General features: G+C 45.5%; 1 long non-coding RNA gene across 1 annotated transcript; it reads right to left on the reverse strand.

Moving 5' to 3' along the window:
• Positions 1-14,263: 14,263 nt before the first annotated feature.
• LOC144331408 (uncharacterized) lies at positions 14,264-17,487 on the reverse strand. Its single transcript, XR_013398507.1, has 2 exons — positions 17,218-17,487; positions 14,264-15,747 (listed from the first exon to the last, which is right to left on the reverse strand). It is a non-coding gene; the product is annotated as an uncharacterized LOC144331408 (long non-coding RNA).
• Positions 17,488-18,510: the final 1,023 nt, after the last annotated feature.

The raw sequence follows: 18,510 nt of genomic DNA on the forward strand, positions 1-18,510 counted from the left end.
TTCATCTTGCCCCAGTGCGGTGCGCCCGGCAGAAAAAGCCAGCCCGCTCAGTGGGAGGCAATTTTCCCAGCGTGTCCGGCGATAATTCCAACATGACCGCTTTGTACATATAATTATAAAACTAGGGGCCACCAAAGTGCACCTATAGAGCAGAGTCTTGACTGTTCTTCGTTCTGTTTTAATTATTAAGCCTTAAAGCAAAAACTAGGTTTCAAAGAAAACTTTCTGTACAGCCCTCAATAGAGTTAAAGGAGGAACATTTTAAGCTGATGAGCTGACACTTGTAGAAGCAAATATATTAAATAAATCATGATTCGTTTTGGGGGCAAAGTCTGACTTACATCAACTCTGGAAAAAATGGATCTTAATGAGTGACAGTTGGGTGTTTTCTGTCACTTCCTGAGGTAATGGCCGCAAGCTGACATTGCTCAGTGGGTGTCTCATACTTCTGAACAAAAGTTTTTTGGAGTGAGATAGACAAGGTAGAAATCCCAAGGTGACGGGGGAATGTCTAATGAGTGGAAAGACATATTTACTGGCAGTCTGTATGTAAGCTGTGACAGTTGACAGGACTTGATTGTAACAAATATAGTTGATGAAGAAAAGGCTGACAGAGAGGGGGCCTTGGTGGGGGGAGAGAGTCAAAAGCCCTGCCTCAGCTGAACCCTGTTAATGGTAAGTTGGATACAAAGCTCAGTCATGAAAGGGAGCTGGGATCTGGCACTGATGTCTAAACACAGAAATATGTCGAGCTTGCAAGAGGTCATAAGAGGTTCAGACTTGTTGACCTTTTTGCCCATGACTTTAGAAGCTGGTGTTTCTGGTAGCATCTGGGGCCAGAAGATAACCCCTGCTTTAGGGACGTAGGTGGCTTTGGGGCCCAGGATATCCATATCTGGGGCATGGACAGGGCCTTTGTCCCTAATTCATGGAAGGCTCACCTGGGTAGCTACCATGCCCAAGAGTCACTGGGCTCTGGCCAGTTGACCCCAGTGGGCCCCCGTAAGGTACACCTTGAGGTGGGAGGGAGATTGGACAAGAAAACATTTCTGGAATCTTCCATTCTTGTGTATTCCTGACCCCCTTCATTCTACTACTCTCGCCAACCTCCCCCCTGCTCAATTTCTCCTCTGCCCCCCACTTCCACCCTCTCCCCAGCACAAAAGGAGTGATTGGCCTGGAAAAGGCAGAGCTGACTGGCATATTAAATCATGACACTTTGTAACTGACTGGTCAGGGCTTCAACAATCAGCTTGTCAATGAGCTCTGCACTTCTTCCCCCAGGCAAATGTCACACTGAAACTAAACAGGATCTTTTTTCATCCTACATGCTGTTTTCTATGCCACATATTATTTTATAGTTGAAAATAGGCTAACTCTTTAAAATGCACAGAGCCTGCTGTACTTTTATCATGGGCTTATTTTGGAGGAGAGGCTGACTGAGGAGGGGTGAGGGGTAGAGGAAAGAATGTGTCGACTGGTGATGAGAGTTTGACCAACATCTTGACCTTGCCTTGTTTGAATGAATGAATGAATAAATGAAGGTAAAGAAATAGACATTTTTAAAGATGGAAAGAGAGATGGATGGAAGTGATTAGAGCAGGGAGGCTAATGAGCCATCCACCTCATATATCAGGAGAAGTTGAATTCTTTTCCTGTGCATCCTCTTCAGCACCTTGACTTGTCATAATCACCCTCTTTCCTATTTTGATTGGCCAGAGCAAGTATTCCTTACCTCCGTGTTGATTTTACATCTGCTCTGTGATTTGGAAAATGGGATCCATTTCTGTTAATTCCTCAGATCTCAAGTAAAGTATCCGTTTCCTGACTTTGATATAGATCCAATTAGAAAACCCTTAGCAGTAGTCTTGGCTAACATGACCCCACTTTCTCCAGGCTAGTTCATGTGAACTCCATTCACTGCCTTGGAAGGAGAGCTTCAGTAAGACTAAGCTAAATGCAGCCCTTCACTGGCCATGAGGTATTGCCCGGCTCAGTGTCAAGGACACTGGTTGACTTTAGCTCAGTGGGTCACTATTTCCCATGATTCCCAGTGATGCCTGAAAATGTTCCCTACATGGCTCAGCCACTTAGGGTGGTAGAGGAATAAGGTATTATGACTTACCCAGAAGTTAGGGCTTCTTATTAACAGGGCAACCATTTTTAGAATAAGATCTGGGGGAGAGGAGGAGGTGTGGATTGAGTAGAGAGGGCCTTGTAGCTCGGGAAAGAGGATGCATTTGGTTTGAGATGAGGCAGTTATGATTTGGGAAGGAATGGAAAGCAGTGGTTCCTCTCTTCTACCCCAGAAGCATAGGTCTGTTATTATATATTTTTGCTTTTTTCCACTTGAGCAAGTAACTTTTTCTTTCTGAGCTTCAGTGTCCTCGTCTATAGAATAAAGTAATTCATTAGTCTAGATAAACTTGGATAAGCCTTCCTGCTCAAAATCTTTCAGATTTCATTACCCACCATAGCATAAAGGTTAACCATGAGAAGAGAGAACAGAGGACGAGCTTTTCATTAAACACTCAGAGGTCATACCTATATGTGCAGGGCTCTCTGATAGAAGGACAGTTTGGGACTCCGAAACCATGAGACCTAGCCTCAAACATTTTTAAGGATGAGCTCCCAACATTGTCCAACCAGAGTCAAGACTGCCTGGGTATGGCTTCCCACAGCAAATGGCCCTCTGGGCTGATGCGTTTCCTTGCTCATGGATGGTGCCAGGCAGGCCTGAGAGACCCCTGGTGAGAAGGCTTGAAGGGGAGTTGCCTTCTGGAGCTGTGGGTGAAAGTCTCCAGGATGGGGCATGACCCACTTTCCTGCTGTAGAAAATACCTCAACACTGTTCCATGTAAGAGACAGAGAACTCTGAGAGGGCCTGGCCAACTGGGTTCAGTCTTATCTGGTTTAACAACAGATAAGGGGAAGACTTTTCTCAAAGCTTCTCTGGCTCCTGGATATTTTTCCATTCCTTCCAAAAATTGTTTTCATGTGCGGATCCCCAGCCCAGTCTTCCAAATACACCATGCCTCATCTCCAGTGCTGGGGCAGGCTCGAGTTCTGGCTTCCCCTTGGCTGAGAACCAGCTGTGCAGAGAAGTCATGGAACCTTCCCTAGGTCTCAGCTTTCTCTGTGTAAAATGAAGGAAATGAACAAAATCAGTCATATTTCACTTTTAGTGGTCACTTTTTAAAAAAGTGACTTTCCATCTTCAAATAAACCCTCTCCTGGAACCCCAGTACATATATCAGACAAACTTGTAGTTTGATTGAAGCTCTGATTGAAATGGGTCTGGGACCCCATCAGCGACTCTAGGGTGTGCCTCTGCAGCCCCTGTAGCTCACACTGGGGATATCACAGGTCTGGACAGCCAAGGCCCCTCCTGGCCCACCCCTCCTGCCACATCTGAGTTCCTGTCGCCATCTGCCTGAACTCATTCTGAGTGAAAGAGAGTTCATGGGATCCGCAGGCAGAAAGCGATTTTCCAGGGGGCTGAGGAGTCTGCAGTGGGCTGGAGCACAGGGGGGTTTTTCATTCCTTGAAGCCTTAAATTATTGGCTGGGGAAGGAACCAGATTTGTGCTTTAATTCCAGATAAGCACATTCTGGCCATTCCAGCTGCATGATGGTTTCCCCCTCCAACACCCCCATCCTGATGTGTGGAGAAGGAATAGCACCTGCTAGGATTAACTCTTCCATCTCCAGGCCTTTAGTTGTTTTCAGGAAGAGGCAGCAGAGAGGAAGAGCCAGACAAGAGGCTCTAGTCTTCTGAAAGCCCTCCATGCTGGGGAAAGCAACCCTTGTTTTGGAAGGCAGAGGTGTTGTCACCAACACAATTCATCTAAGGGCAATATCTAGGGAACGCCAGAGGTTGGAAGAATTCTAGAAAGAGTTGTCCTCCACAAACAATCTGATTCCTCTTTGGAAATGTTGGTGGCTGTGACTATGGGAGTAAGTTGGCTCAAAAACATGAGGCCTCACTCGGTTCCTTCCACTGAATGAGAGAGACTCCAGCAAGTGGCTTTAATGATATTGCAGAGAGCTGAACCACGCTGAATGCTTACCAAGGACTTACAATGAAGCCTCTTGCGAAGAGTTTCACAGGGTTTATCTCACTCAATGCTCACAGCAACCCTGCGCGATGCATCTCTTCCTGTCTCTTTTTTAGAGGAGGAAACCAAGACCTGAGAAGGCTAAGAAAACTGCTCATGATCACATCTATAGTTAGAAATGGAACCAAAACTCAAATTGGGCCTTTGCAACTCTCTGGCAATCCCATCTACTATCCTGTGTCAACTATGATGTCTTCAATTCAACCACAGGCCGAGGAGATGGGCTGTGATGGATTCCTGTCCTGCTGGGACACTTGCTAGCTGTGCCAGCCTGGGGCAATAATTCCTGCCACATGGGGTTGTTCTAAGGACACATGAGACACTGAGCACTCACCTGCAGTGCACACTAGTTCCCTGAAAATAACAGTTCTGAACACTGGGGGTACTGACTGCGCATCAGGCATGTGTGGCTCGAGTGTTCTGTACACGTCATTTCGTGTAAAGCTCACAATGATTCTATGAGTTACTCCTTTTATCTCCATTTTCCTGATGAGAAAAGCAGCATAGAGAGGTTAAGAAATTTACCTGAGATCACACAGCCAGCAGCAGAAGTAGGTATGAAAGTGGGCAGTCTGCCTGCAGAGCCTGCCCCCACAACACTGTGTTCTATTGCTTTCTCCTTTTTCATTATCTAATCAGCTCCACACATTTTTAGGGGATGTTTATTATGTCCAGCACTGTGCTGGGCACTGAGGCAACAATGGTGAACAAAAACACAAACGTGGTTTCTGCTCCCTTAGAACTTATATTCCAGAGAGAGACAGACAATAATCAAATAGGTGTAAATATGTAATAAATATAGAATTGCAACTGAAGAAAGATTTATGGACAAGTGCTGTGATGCTCTGAGAGCCTGTGATAGGGGACTTGACTTAGTTGGGGAGGACAGGAAGGACTTCCTTGAGGAAGTGGCAATCTATCAGTGGTGGGGAGGGGTCTGGGCGTGTAGGAGCATTCCATGCAGAGAGAACTAGACTTTCGAGGGCCTCTGGTGGGAGGGAGCTTGGGAAGGTATGCAGAGCATAGTGAGGGGAACAGGAGGCAGGGTGTGCAGGGCCCTGTGCAAAATGAAAATTTGGGCTCTTAAAAAAATTATTAAGAATTTCAGGACAATAAGAGCAGGAACCTTCAGAGTGTGTGTGTTTTTGGGGGTCTTGTTGGTTGCACAGGTCACGTGTCCTATGAAGGCAGTCCGGGTGCAAGAGAAGGCTGGGGACGGAGTTGGGCAGATCATGGAGCCCCCAAGTCCACCTCCAGGATTCCCAGTCGGTATCCTGAGAGCAATGGAAGCCACTGAAGACCTCAGCTGCGGGTGGGGCCTGCTCAGCTCTGTCTCTAGAGGGACCCTCTGGCTGCTGTATAGGAAAGCGTTTGCAGGGGACTGGGTGGGCGAGCTCATAGCAAGCAGGAAAAGAGCCAAGCACCTGGGGAGGTTCTCCACCTCCCCAGGACTGGCCTGGTTTTCTCCTCCACGGGAAAGGAGAGTGCCGCCCACTCCCTTGATGACCAGAATGCGTAGGCAGAGATCTGGGCCGTGGAGCCTTTTCATGGCCGATGTGCACAGACCTGGCACAAAAGCTCCCCGATTATTTCCTACTGACCTCCCGAAGGCTAATAGATGAGCGTGACTCCCACCAACGTCCAAAGCCTAGGGCATGGGGGCAGCTTGTGAGTGGGAGTTTTTGAAGAGTTCTTTTTTTTAGAAGAAGGACCCCAGAGCTGAGGACATTGAGAGCTGAACCCCTGAGCCTTTCGCCTTCGTGCTCAATTTCAATGCGAGTTGACCGCCTCTGTGCATATATATATATATATATACATACATGACAAAGCAAAACCAACCAGAAATGTCTCTTCTCTGAGCCACAGAGAACTTTTCTGAACACCAAAAGCAATGACTTTTTCCCCCATCCTGGTGTGTTGTATGCAGACAGACATTTTACTGTAACAATTAGAATAGCTCAGTTGGAAATTACCGTCTGGTTAGGCAGCTGAACCCATGCCTGGATCCAGCTTCAAACGTAGGTATCAGGGGCAAATTAGCACCGACATCAAGTTTTGGATTTTATAAAAAGTGCCAGGTTGGGAGAAGAGCAGTATAATAGTTCCTGTAGCTGAGGGTGAAGGTTAATACCCGAGGCCTTGGCTGCCTGTGTCCGGGACTCTTACACCTCACAGTGCATTCTCTGTAGACTGCCAAGCACACTGAAGCTCATTATATTTTCGATCTTCATTGAATTCTCCCAGAACACCCATCCTGTCTTTGATTGCTATCAAGAAGGAACAGCCATGATTCCCAGAGTATCGGAGACCCATCCTTTCCTTTCCTCATGCACCCCTCACTCAGAGGGAGGCCCCTGTCTCTGCCCGGGGTCTCTGGGACTCGATGGCCGAAGACTCTGTTGTCTTTGGGGACCTCTCTGTTTAGGTTAATTACACGGATGACAAGGCATTGATGCCTCCTCTCTGGGATGGTTGGCAAACTTGACTAGACTCAAAATGAACCTCTTTGATTCCATCTGCAAAATGAGATCAGATTTGATAAAGTAAAGATGTACCCTTTGAAGTATTCCCCATCAACATAAGTGCTAAGAACACTTGAGTGAAGGAATTTGAGCAGTTTTGAAAGCAGCAGCACAGGAACTTCAATAAGGATTGCAGCTAAGGGCATGCCCAGAAGGCACGGGACTAACTGCATCTATCCTGCAGGCAATAAGCAATTGCTAAAGATTCCAGACTTCTCAAAGTTCAGAGTTCAACGTGGAAAAACTTTGTTGAACTTGTGATAGGCTGGGCTCTGTGGTTTGCATTCTGTTTTCAGAGGCTCTCAGGGTCCCAGCAGTTCTTCTGTTTCTGAGCTGTGTCTCTGCACCACAGGAACAAGGCTGTTTCTTTCTCTTTAACTACCATGCCGAGGTATGAATTAAACTCTCAGCTGCTTTCCTGGGGTATGGTCCCTTCAGAGCTACAGGGCAGGACATCAGCAGGTGAAAAGTGTCTGTTTATCCAAATGAAAGGCAAAAGATCTGTGTCAAAGCCCGGCTGTGTCACCACCTAGCTGTGTGTCCTTGATGGAGTCCTTTAGTGTGACCGAGTCTCAGCTTCCTCATCTCTCCAATGTCCCATGACAGCTACCAGTTACTAGTCCCTTCTATGTGTCAATCAAATCCCTAACTTGCAATTGAACTACACCCAAATGTGGTTATTGGGCCCCTTGTCCACACTGGAGCCCACACTTGGTGCCGGGGAAGAGATGCTGAATTAATCACTGCACGGTCCCTCTAGGTCTAGCAGGGCATAGAGAGACCTGAACTAAGGCTGTAATAGAAAGTGTCAACTGTGGCGACAGGTGCACATATAAAGTGCCATGGGAACTCAGAGGAAGGAGCAATTAGCTCTGCCGGAGGGAGCCAAGGAAAGGCACGGAGGTGAGAGGCGAGGATTTGATCTGATGAGCCAATGAACAAGAAAGCATTTTGCAATTTGTGGAGAGTTATAAAAGGAAAGCTTTTATTCTGATATTAGGTAACATGAAACAGCTTGCAATTTGGATTATTTTCTCTTAGCTTGGAATGGATTGATGGTAACTTGGGAAACCCAAGCTTCAAAGGTATAACGGGATGCTGTGAGGGTTTGAATCCAATAATCAATGCGAAGGGGAAATATTTTTATTTAAAAAATTAAAGTTTATGAGCATTAGGCCAGTGGGAGGGTTCTCGGGCCTGAAATGCTGCTGTTTGGGTAGCTTAGATACCCAAACATGGGTGGGGCCCGTGTGCTGTGATCCTGGGGTCTTCGTCTGTCTTGAAGGGAGCTGGAGGTTCAGGTGTTGATTCATACTGTTGGGAAATCCAGGAAGGCCCAATAAATACAGTTGTGGTGGCTTTTTTTTTTTTTGGTTCCATGTTGAATAAGAGTGGTGACAGTGGGCATCCTTGCCTTTTCCCCAGTCTCGAAGGGAAAGCACTCAGTCTTTCACCATTAATTATGGTGTTAGCCCAGCTGTGGGTGTTTTGTAGACGCTCTTTATCAAGTTGGGGAAGTTTCCCTGTATTCCTAGTTTGCTGATAAATTTTTATCATGAATGGGTGTAGGCTTGTGTCAAATGCTTTTCCCGCACGAATTGATATGATCATATGTTTTTTTCTTCTTTTCTCTGTTGATATAGTGGACTATATTGATTGATTTTTCAGCGTTGAACCAGCCTAGCATACCTGCGATAAATCCCACTTGGTCACAGTATATAATTCTTTTTACATACTGCTGGATTCAACTTACTAATACTTTGTTGAGTGGTTTTGTGTGTAAGTTTATGAGAGATACTGGTTTGTGGTTTTATTTGTACTGTGTCTATCTGTTTTTGGTATCAGGGTGATATTAGCCTCATAAACTGACTTGCTTTCTGGAAATGCTTTCTGGAAGAGATTGGGTAAAATTGGTGTTAATATACTATTTTTTAAAGGCAAGTCTGATTATCTTCAGTAAATCTATATGCAACCCAGAAGTGCCTCTTGGTTAGTATGGCAGGAAAGACGGCTTAGTAGCATACTCTGAAACCAGAGGGAACCACAGACCAGAGTCCACCCCCTCTAGAAATTGTTTAAATGTAACCTCACCTTACCATGATTTAAACATTTTGTACACCTCCCTTTACAGGTCATCAGTTTGCATCTTTGTGTGTTCATTCAGCACATCTGGAGCACCAGGCACTTAGTTAGCTAGACATGAGGGGCCTGGTGTGACATGTGCTGCAAACCAGCCAGCCTGCCTCCCTCCCTTCCCTCTCCCTCTTGTCCTTTTTTTTCCCCCCTCGCCCCAGGTACACAGTTGAGTTTAGCAGCCTACCCAGTGCGGGGCACACATCCCCTGTGGTCCAGGAGCCGCACTGCCCAATCCCGTCTTTACTCGTGTTCCTCCTGCCTGTTAGCATGCTACTTATGCTCACATGTTTGATAGCGCATTAGCTTCCTACTGCTGCACTAACAAATGACCACAAATAGGATGGCTCTAAACAACGCAGCTTTATCATCTTCCAGTTCTGGAAGCCAGGTGTCTGAAAGGAGTCACATTGGGCTAAATAATTTGTCGGAAAATGATTAGAGCCTGTGTTTCTTCCGCAGGCTCCAAAGGAGAACCTGTTTTCATGCCTCTTTCAGTTTTTAGAGGCTGACCATATTCTCTGGCTCTTGGCCACCTTCCATCTTCAAAGCCAGGAATGGATGGTCTAGACTTTCTCGCCTGTATCATTTTTTTAAAAACAATTTACTTTTTTTTTTTTAGACATGTTCTCACTCTGCTGCCCGGGATGGAGTGCAGTGGCATAGTCATATCTCATTGCAGCCTTGAACTCCTGGACTAAAATGATCCTTCCTCCGAGCCTCCTGAGTCTCTGGGACTACAGGTGTATACCACCATGCCTAACTTTTTTATTTTGTAGAAATAGGGTTTCACTTTGTTGCTGATCTTGCACTCCTGGCCTCAGGCAGTCCTCCCGCCTTGGCCTCTCAAAGTGCTGAGATTACACATGTGAGCCGCTTACCTGGCCTCTGCAATCACTCCTACATTCTTTCTCTCTCTCTTGCCTCTTTTTTTCACTAATAAGGACCTGGTGGTTATTACACTGGGCTCACCCGAATTCTCCACGAAAGTCCCCCTATCTCAAGGCAAGCTGATGAGCAATCTTAACTCTGCAACTTTCATTTTATCTGCCATCTAACCTGACAGGCTCACAGGGTCTGGGGATTGGATGTGGACATCTTCATGGGCTATTACTTATAGAGATAGATATATACATTGGATACATGTACATCATTACAAAATACACAATATTGCTTTGACTGTGCAAGTGTTCTTTATTTACATGAAGGGAAATGGGCTATAGATTTCTTTCTGACTCGTACTTTTTCATCCAAACCGGTATTTTAAAGTTCTATTCATGTTTACATGTGCATGGGACATTGCCCCTGACTTCAACATTGTATTCCATACGAGACCTCCTCCATCATCTTCTTATTCCATTCCAATTGGTAGACATCTGGATTGCTTCCAGCTCCCCTTTGTTACAGGCAATGCTGTGATGGATACCTCAGCCCATCCCCTTGTGGATCTGGTTGGATTTTCTTATGTGTCATTAGGTGATGTTAGGGTGCTGCCCACATGGCTGCCCTTGTCTACACTCACACCAGCAGTGTGTGGGAGTTCCTGTTCCTCTGTGTACTTTGGGCCTGTTCTTGCTCTGGGGTACCAGCCCCCACCATTTCCCAGTTGAGAAGCAACCAGGAAGAGAAAACAATATTAACTGAGCACCTAGTCTGTGACCTACTAGATGATCCTTTGTTGGATGCTTTATGTACTTTATCATGTTTCATTTAAAGACTGTCCTATATGGTTAATACCACCAAACCCATTTGAGAGGCTGAAATACTAAAGCCAAGAGGAATTAAATTCTTTGCTCAAGGTCTCATGTTTAGTAAGTGGTAAATCTAGAATAAAATCCAAGCTGGGATAAATGTCCACTCTTAGTACTTCCATTACACCCTGGGCACACCTGGCTCTTCACATGTACAATAACTCTAAGTTAAATTCTTTGTAGGCAGAGTGGTTGGAGCATGGCTTTGGAGCCAGACCTCAGTTCAAATCCTGGCTCCATCACTCGCTGGCTCTGTGATTTGGGGTAAGCAGCCTAACTACTTTAAGTCTTGGTTTTCTCATTTGGAGATGGGGACAATGTCCTTCGATTATGTTTGCAAAGCACTTCACAGTGTGCTGTGCCTCGAAGGGCTACATAACTACTAGATATTCCTACAGTATCATATCTGTGTCTCCCCACCCACCCCAGACTCAAAGCTCCTCAAGGGTAAAGATTGGGCTTCATTCATCTCTGTACTGGCTTCATAGCAACAAGTTCAGTACTGTCGATTCAATAACCGTTGGTTGAAATACTCAGCTCCAAAGCTCACTCTAAATAGAACTGACTATTTTTAGTCTTTGGGGTGAAAGTCTTGGATCCCCAGGATGCCTATCAGGGTAGGGGAGAAGAGGATATTTGACTCGCATTTCTTTAGTGATCTTGGCTAAACTTTCTTCATAATATCTGTTCCTCCTGGTCACTCTCTCTGTCTCCTGCCTAACTGGTCTTTTTTTTCTGGACTTAAAAATTTACTTAAAAAAAAATATTATACTTGACCACTTTTGCTGCCTCTTGGGAACCAAGGTGGGATTCGCCTCTGCGTTGTGGGGGCGTCTCTCTTTGGGGGAGGGGCCATCACATTGCCGTCAGCCCTGCTTTCCCTCCTCTGCCGGAAGAGGATTCTGCACTACTCGAGACTTTGCTGTCAGTTAGGCAATTCTGAACCTGTGCGATTTCCTTGAGCGCTTAATAAAAATTGGGTGATTAGAGAACCTCAGGCAGCACTTTCTTAAATAGTCATTAAACAATCATTACAGATGGAAACAGCCACAACCGGCCGCTGTGAGGGAGTGTGTGGCTCCTTACAACATAATCCTTTTTCAAGTCAGAGTGAATGTGTAATCAAAGCACAAAAGGGAACAGTTTCAAAGTTCTGAGCTTTCTCAGGCAAACCTATCATACATCCAACCAGCCTAAATTGGTGCCCAAAAATGTTCAATGAGAATCGACACGCGGTGTAGTGTTCTAAGTAATTCATCACTTAAGTCAGTTTAGGTTTGTTTTTTTCCCCCCTACCTCTCTCTCTCTCCTTTTAGGGATATCTTCACACCCTTTCAAGTTTGAGAAGTTGTGATTGAGACAGGTATGCCTTGATATTTGAAATAAGTCCTCAAGAGGGTTTCTGAAGGCTACCTGGGTTCCAAAGCTAGACCTAACATTTAGAACTGTGTGACCTTGCAGAAGTTAATTATTCATCCTGAGCCTCAGTTTCTTCATGGTTAAAACACAGATGATAACAATGCCTGCTGCATAATAAGCATTTATTAACTGTTAGTGGAATTACCCCTATTTTTTTATGTGAGTTCTCCGGGAGCAGAAAGGGGGTCATTTAATGATGAAGGCCTTCCTGGCTCAGATATCTCTCCTCCATGTTCCACCAGTTATGAAACTTTACCGTGCCTAAGAATCAAAGAGACTTGTTTAAAATACAGATTTGGGCTGGGAACGGTGGCTCATGCCTGTAATTCCAGCACTTTGGGAGGCTAAGGCACAAGCAATCCTTCAGCTCAGGAGTTCAAGACCAGCCTGAGCAACACAGTGAGACCCCATTGCTACAAAAAATAAGAAATAATAGATACAATGCAGATCCCTGGAGCCCACCAGGAGAGATTCTGATTCGGATAGGAGTAGGGGTTCAGAAACCTACAGTTTTAACCAGCACCCAGGTAATTCTAATACAGATGGTTCAAATGCCACACTTTGAAAAGGGATGGATTAGTGTTATTTAAAAGACAGGGAGATAGGGCTATAGTCATGTATATGTTAATGTGAATAATTCAGTCAGATTGCTTTCTTTTCAATGCCCTTAATCAGCTGTTCTTGAGGGAATAGTATTTTTTGATAGCTTGGAAGGAGACAGGAGTAATTTTGATCATGAAATATACTTGGAGAGGATGAACCCTAGATGCTACACCTTGGATAGCCAGAGGTATCAGCCTGCCAAAGAAAGGTAATGGTAGAGGAAGAAGTCTGAAGACAAACATGGCTAACTTATTTCTAAGATGTGCTTTGTGGCAAAGATGGCCCTTTATGCTACTGAAAATTGTTTTGAGTTCTTTTGGTTAGTAATGACTGTTTTATATCAATTAGGGCTCTCTCTAATCTTGTTTTGTGGTTTTTCAGACATATGGTTCCCTCCCTCCCTTCCCTCCTTCCCTCCTTCCCTCCTTCCCTCCTTCCCTCCTTCCCTCCTTCCCTCCTTCCCTCCTTCCCTCCTTCCCTCCTTCCCTCCTTCCCTCCTTCCCTCCTTCCCTCCTTCCCTCCTTCCCTCCTTCCCTCCTTCCCTCCTTCCCTCCTTCCCTCCTTCCCTCCTTCCCTCCTTCCCTCCTTCCCTCCTTCCTTCCTTCCTTCCTTCCTTCCTTCCTTCCTTCCTTCCTTCCTTCCTTCCTTCCTTCCTTCCTTCCTTCCTTCCTTCCTTCCTTGAGTCTTGCTCTGTCACCCAGGCTGGAGTGCAGCAGTGCTCTAGCCTGTAGTGATCTGGGCTAACTGCAACTTCTGCCTCTTGGCTTCAAGTGATTCTCCTGCCTCAGCCTCCCAAATAGCTGAGACTATAAGCGTGTGCTACCACACCTCGCTAATTTTTGTATTTTTAGTAGAATGGGATTTCACCATGTTGGCCAGGCTAGTTTCGACCTCAAGTGATCTGCCTGCCTTGACCTCCCAAAGTGCTGGGATTATAGACATGAGCTACTGTGCCCGGCCAATATAGTGTGATTTCTTAAGAAAAGATGCTGTTCTGGTTTACTTATTACGGTCTTTCTTCCTGTAGGCATCATGTTCTTAGTATGAGGGCTGGCATTCCTAGGATTTCTCTGCCTTTGGATGTTAAGTAATTTAGAAGTACAGTGTGAGGCTATTCACAGGAAAGTTGTGCCTTGGTTGATATTCTGGCAAGATTCCCTGTGGAAGTGATGGCAGGGACATGGGCAGGGCAAGTCCAGGCCACCTAGGTCTAGGAGCATATCACCCCAAATGTCAGACATGCAAATCCATGTATTTCCTCACAGGTGAAGGGTGTGAAGAATGTGCCATTTTACCTGGAAAATCACACAGTGCAATGTCCACATGATATAATTAAGTTCATATGATTGGATGGGGTTAGCTGATAGCAGTGTATAGATTAAACAAGATCTGATATTTGAGAACAATTTAGTTTGAAAACTGAGAGTAAGGGTTGAGGTGTTAGATCAGTAAAAAGAAACGATGCTCTTTCCTCCACTGTCCCTCTATGTTTATAGCTGAAGAATTGATTTCATTTCCCTAAAATTTTCATTTCTGGTTATAAAAGTGATATATGTTTAATGCTGAGCATATGGGAAAATGTGGGTATTTTAGCCTTCTAATATTTGTTCTTAGCAACACATAACCATACATACATAGATTTTTAAAATTATAGTATTACTGTATGAGCTATTTTGTAGTCTGACTTCTTTTTATTTACAATTATAATATGGACAAAGTTTCCTATTTTTTTTATTTATTTATTTTTGAGACGCAGTTTCACTCTGTCACCCAGGCTGGATGGAGTACAGTGGCGTGATCTGGACTCACTCCAACCTCTGCCTCTTGGGTTCAAGCGTTTCTCCTGCCTCAGTCTCCTGAATAGTTGGGATTACAGGCGCCAGGCTAATTTTTATAGTTTTCGTAGAGACAGGGTTTTGCCATGTTGGCCAGGCTGATCTGGAACTCCTGACCTCAGGTGACCCACCTGCCTCGGACTCCCAAAAGGCTGGGATTACAGGCATGAGCCACCACACCTGGCCAAAAGTTTCCTGTTTTAATAGGTAATTTTAATTTTCTATTACAATGGCTTTACTGCACTGTATCTTTTTTAAAAATCAAATCTCTCTTATTAGGCATTTAGATTATTTTTGTTTTTTTCTACTATACAGAATTGCTGTGATGAAATTCATACATGTAGATCTTTGTACACATTTCTGATTATGTCCTTGGAGTAAAATTCTTAGAATTGCTTTGTCGAGGGGCATGCACATTTTCAAGGCCTTTGGCGTGTATTTGTCAAATTGTCATTCAGAAAGGTCATTTCAGTTTTCATTTCTACCAACGTTAGCAAAGTGCCCATTTCCCAGCCTCTTTGCTACCAACTAAGTATTACTATTGATTTCTTTTAAAATATCTTGAACTTCTTTAGACAACTCCTATAACTACCTTATCATTTTCTACCCAATCTCCAAATAGTTGTCAGCTATAGTTTAAATGAAATTATATTCATTGTGCCAATTTTCTGAGGTGTGGACATGGCAACTTATGTGAGAACTGCTAACGTTCCTGACCTCAAGGGATGAACATTTAGAGTAGCAATCATCCTGTCCCCTCCCCAGCGAAGAATTAGACCGAACCCATCATCTCCTGGTTCACCTGGGACACTAATCAGATTAAGCCATCCCTAACCGGGCTGGGGAGCATTATGTGCAGAGGGATGAACGTTCATGTAGACAGTGCCAAGAATAACTCTTGCATCTGTAAACACAGCGACAGATGATCAGATGGAGTTTCAAGTGCGGTCTGACAGGAGTTGTGTAGTTTGCTCCTCTTCACAGAAACTCACACGTTTCCTAATGTCCAGATTTTGGGATTTGCTTGGAAAAGGGATATTTGTGGCACAGTATGTTTCTTCCAGGCTGACTGCCTTGAAATCTGCCCCCTCTGAGTTTATGACTCTTGGATCCCACGGCGACTTCAGTGCCAATGGACTGTGAAATGGGATTAACACTCAGGCCAGGCTTTCCCTGGGTCGGCATGGACCCTTGGATACAGAGGCTGCCTTCCCGAGAAGGCCTTGCCATCCTCTTCTGCGTGCAGCCGGGAATGGCATGGGAAAGCACAGAGGCTCCGCCCTTCCCCTCTGAGTCAGAGTGCAGGAAGGCTGTGTGTCCTCTTGCTTGGATTTATTCCTGATGCCTGGGTTGTCCAGATTTGCAACCTGAAAGGTCAGGAGGGGAGAGGGAGGTGAGACAGAGAGGGGTGGGAGATGGGTTCTGTCTCAAGTGAAAAAGCCGTTAGAGGACACCTCGGCTGGGAGTCACGAGGCTTGAGTTCTAGTTCTGCCACCACAGCTATGGGACCTCAGGCAAGCCATGGAACCCCCAGGGCCTTGTTGTCCTTACTGTTGGCCAAGGTAAGGGTCCTTACAGCTTTGACTTTCTAAGCATGGAAAAGAGAGATGAAGGAAGATGGAGGCAAGATGAAATGAGACCTTTTAGAGCAGCACTTCTCTACTTTTTTCATATGTTGATGCACATAAAAATAATTCTAAGAACTGCCAGGCTGGGGTAATTGGAGGAGGCTTCTCTGAGCTGGAGGCCCCACCTCGGGGGCTCTGGCTGCCTCGAAGGCTGAGAACGTTCTATATCGGGCACACCAAGGGGAAGCTCTGCTTCAGAGGACTGAGTCCTCAAACATCATGGCGCACATCTCCAACTACATTCCCAACAAATGGAAAACGATACTAAACCGGGGAATGAGTGTCAGGTAACCCTGCAGCATTCTGACTTTGCTTGGAACGGCTTTAGTGACGTTTTGAGAAATATCAAATTCTCTTCTCAGACTTTGTTTTCATTGTCCTGCTTCCTGCTGCCGTCACCATGCTTATTCTTTCTATTGGTGGGGAAGGGTGGCCAGGAAATAGGGTCTCTAGGGAAAGGAGGGAAACAGGGCTGCCAGGGACGAGGGGAGCCCACAGTCCAAGAATCCTCATAATTTCACTGGATTTTGTAGCCAGAGAGTACCAAAATCATCTCTGTGTCTCCAATTCTGAGGGCAACTGGGAGATGTCCAGCTCTTAAAGCCACAGGCGAGAGTGAAGGGATCACGCATTCTACTTGGGGTGCTGCCTGTCTTTTAGGCTTTTCCTATTTTGCAGTATCAACCCTTTTAATGTGCCTTATTTGTTTTTTCCATACACCCTAAGAAATGGTGAGGTAACTGGGCTAAGATAATTGCTGAACAGCTGCAGACACAGGCCCTGTGCTGTGAGCACGGCTGAGCGAATACAGGACTCATGACCGCACGGATCAGCTGGCTGTCCCCTCGCCCGCCTCCTAAACACCTGCAGGGGCCTGTCACCTGGGACAGGAGGGCCTATTAGGGTTCTTGTAATTGAGATGGGGTGAGGGAGTTTACAATGGCTCCGGAGTGGGGGAGAGAGAAAGACGGCTTAGATGACAGGAAACTGTCTCCTCAGCTTCGTGGAACAGATTGAACAAGGTGGCCTGGGTAATAACGGGGTTAGCTAATCTAGATAGTAATAAGGGTAGGAGAGTCCGTCATCATAATCACAGCTAATGGATTCCAGGTGGAGGGATCTAATTGTTCTCATTAGCATGGCTGCACACACACGCATCTCCACGCACACACACACTCACACTCTGAGAGGCCAGTTCTGCCCACGTACCTGACTTTGCGAAGTACTGTCGGGTAAGAATAGCCACCCCGCAGAGCTGGATGGAGAGCGTTGTCAATTACATCTTTTCCTGTGTCCCCTTCCACAACATCCGTGCATATGTAACGGTTTCATTAACCTTGAGACTTCTGCAGATGAGTTGAAAACCCAGGCTTACACGGCCAATTAATTGGCAGTACATTTTGCACAGAGCATGGAAGTACCTTTCTCTCTCACTAAATACTGCCTGACTTTTCGGCTGTATTTCATACGTGCTAATGTAATGTTGCTGAAAGGAAATATGGCCCAAAGCAGGAAACTCCCCCCACCCGCCCCGGGATGCAGCTGTTCATTTGGTTTGGGTTGTTAATTCAAACCACTCCCAGGTGCCTATTTCATATTATCTCTTGTTTAGAACAAAATAAAATGAAACCGTCAAAGCCTTTCTGCCTCGCTCAGTCCTGGGCTCAATAGTCCCATAAAGGGACCTGTGCAAGGAAGCGACTGCTAAAACTTGCTTTTCCTCAGCAAGGTCTCAGCTTTTCTGTGGGTCGTCCAGGTGAGACCCCAACCTGGAGCCAATAGACCTTCCCATGGAAAGGTCTTCATCGTCGCCCTGCTCTGGACCTGCATTCCTACTTCCAGGCCTTTGCTCCTGACCTGCCTTGCCAGGAGCACCATTTCCTTCCTGTTTCAATCTCATCTCACAAAGCCTCCTCTCTGAGTCTTCCACTGAGCCCTCTGATTTTCTGGTTTGGACTTACAGTAAGTGCTCAATAAATGCTAGCCATTATTAATGTTCCGACTTAATGAAGCAAGTCAGTTGTTCGGTGTTCATAAAATATTTAATAGAGTAAGAACTCTCAAGTGGCTTTGCCTATGATTTGCATGTATCCCAGTATGCTATTTATAACCATGCACTTGCTTTTTTATATAGTGAATGTCTCCCTAAGGTAGGCTTTTATATTCTTTGTCATCTGCCGTTGGCCACTCTGCCAGTGAGCCAGAAGCGTGCACCGAGAGAGGCTCAGAACCAGAGGAGGGGAGGACAGACTGAGGCTGGGGCGCCTTTACTTGGAGCCTGGGAATCCTCCTGGAGAGGAGGGTGTATGGCTTTTAAATCCTAGGCTGTTAAAATCTTCAAGACTCTTTGCTTTCTATCCATAGTGATCTCTTGTTTTCAGCAGCACAAGGAGAATGGCTCATTGGGGTGACTTTGTTTTCACAGCAGAATTTCTGGGGCTCAGTTACATGGCATCAGGGTCTATCAGTGGCTGTCACCCCCTCTGAGTGAGAAATGGTCTC

The sequence above is a fragment of the Macaca mulatta genome, chromosome 9 (genome assembly GCF_049350105.2).
Source record: "Macaca mulatta isolate MMU2019108-1 chromosome 9, T2T-MMU8v2.0, whole genome shotgun sequence".
In the NCBI taxonomy this organism is placed as follows: Eukaryota; Metazoa; Chordata; class Mammalia; order Primates; family Cercopithecidae; genus Macaca; species Macaca mulatta.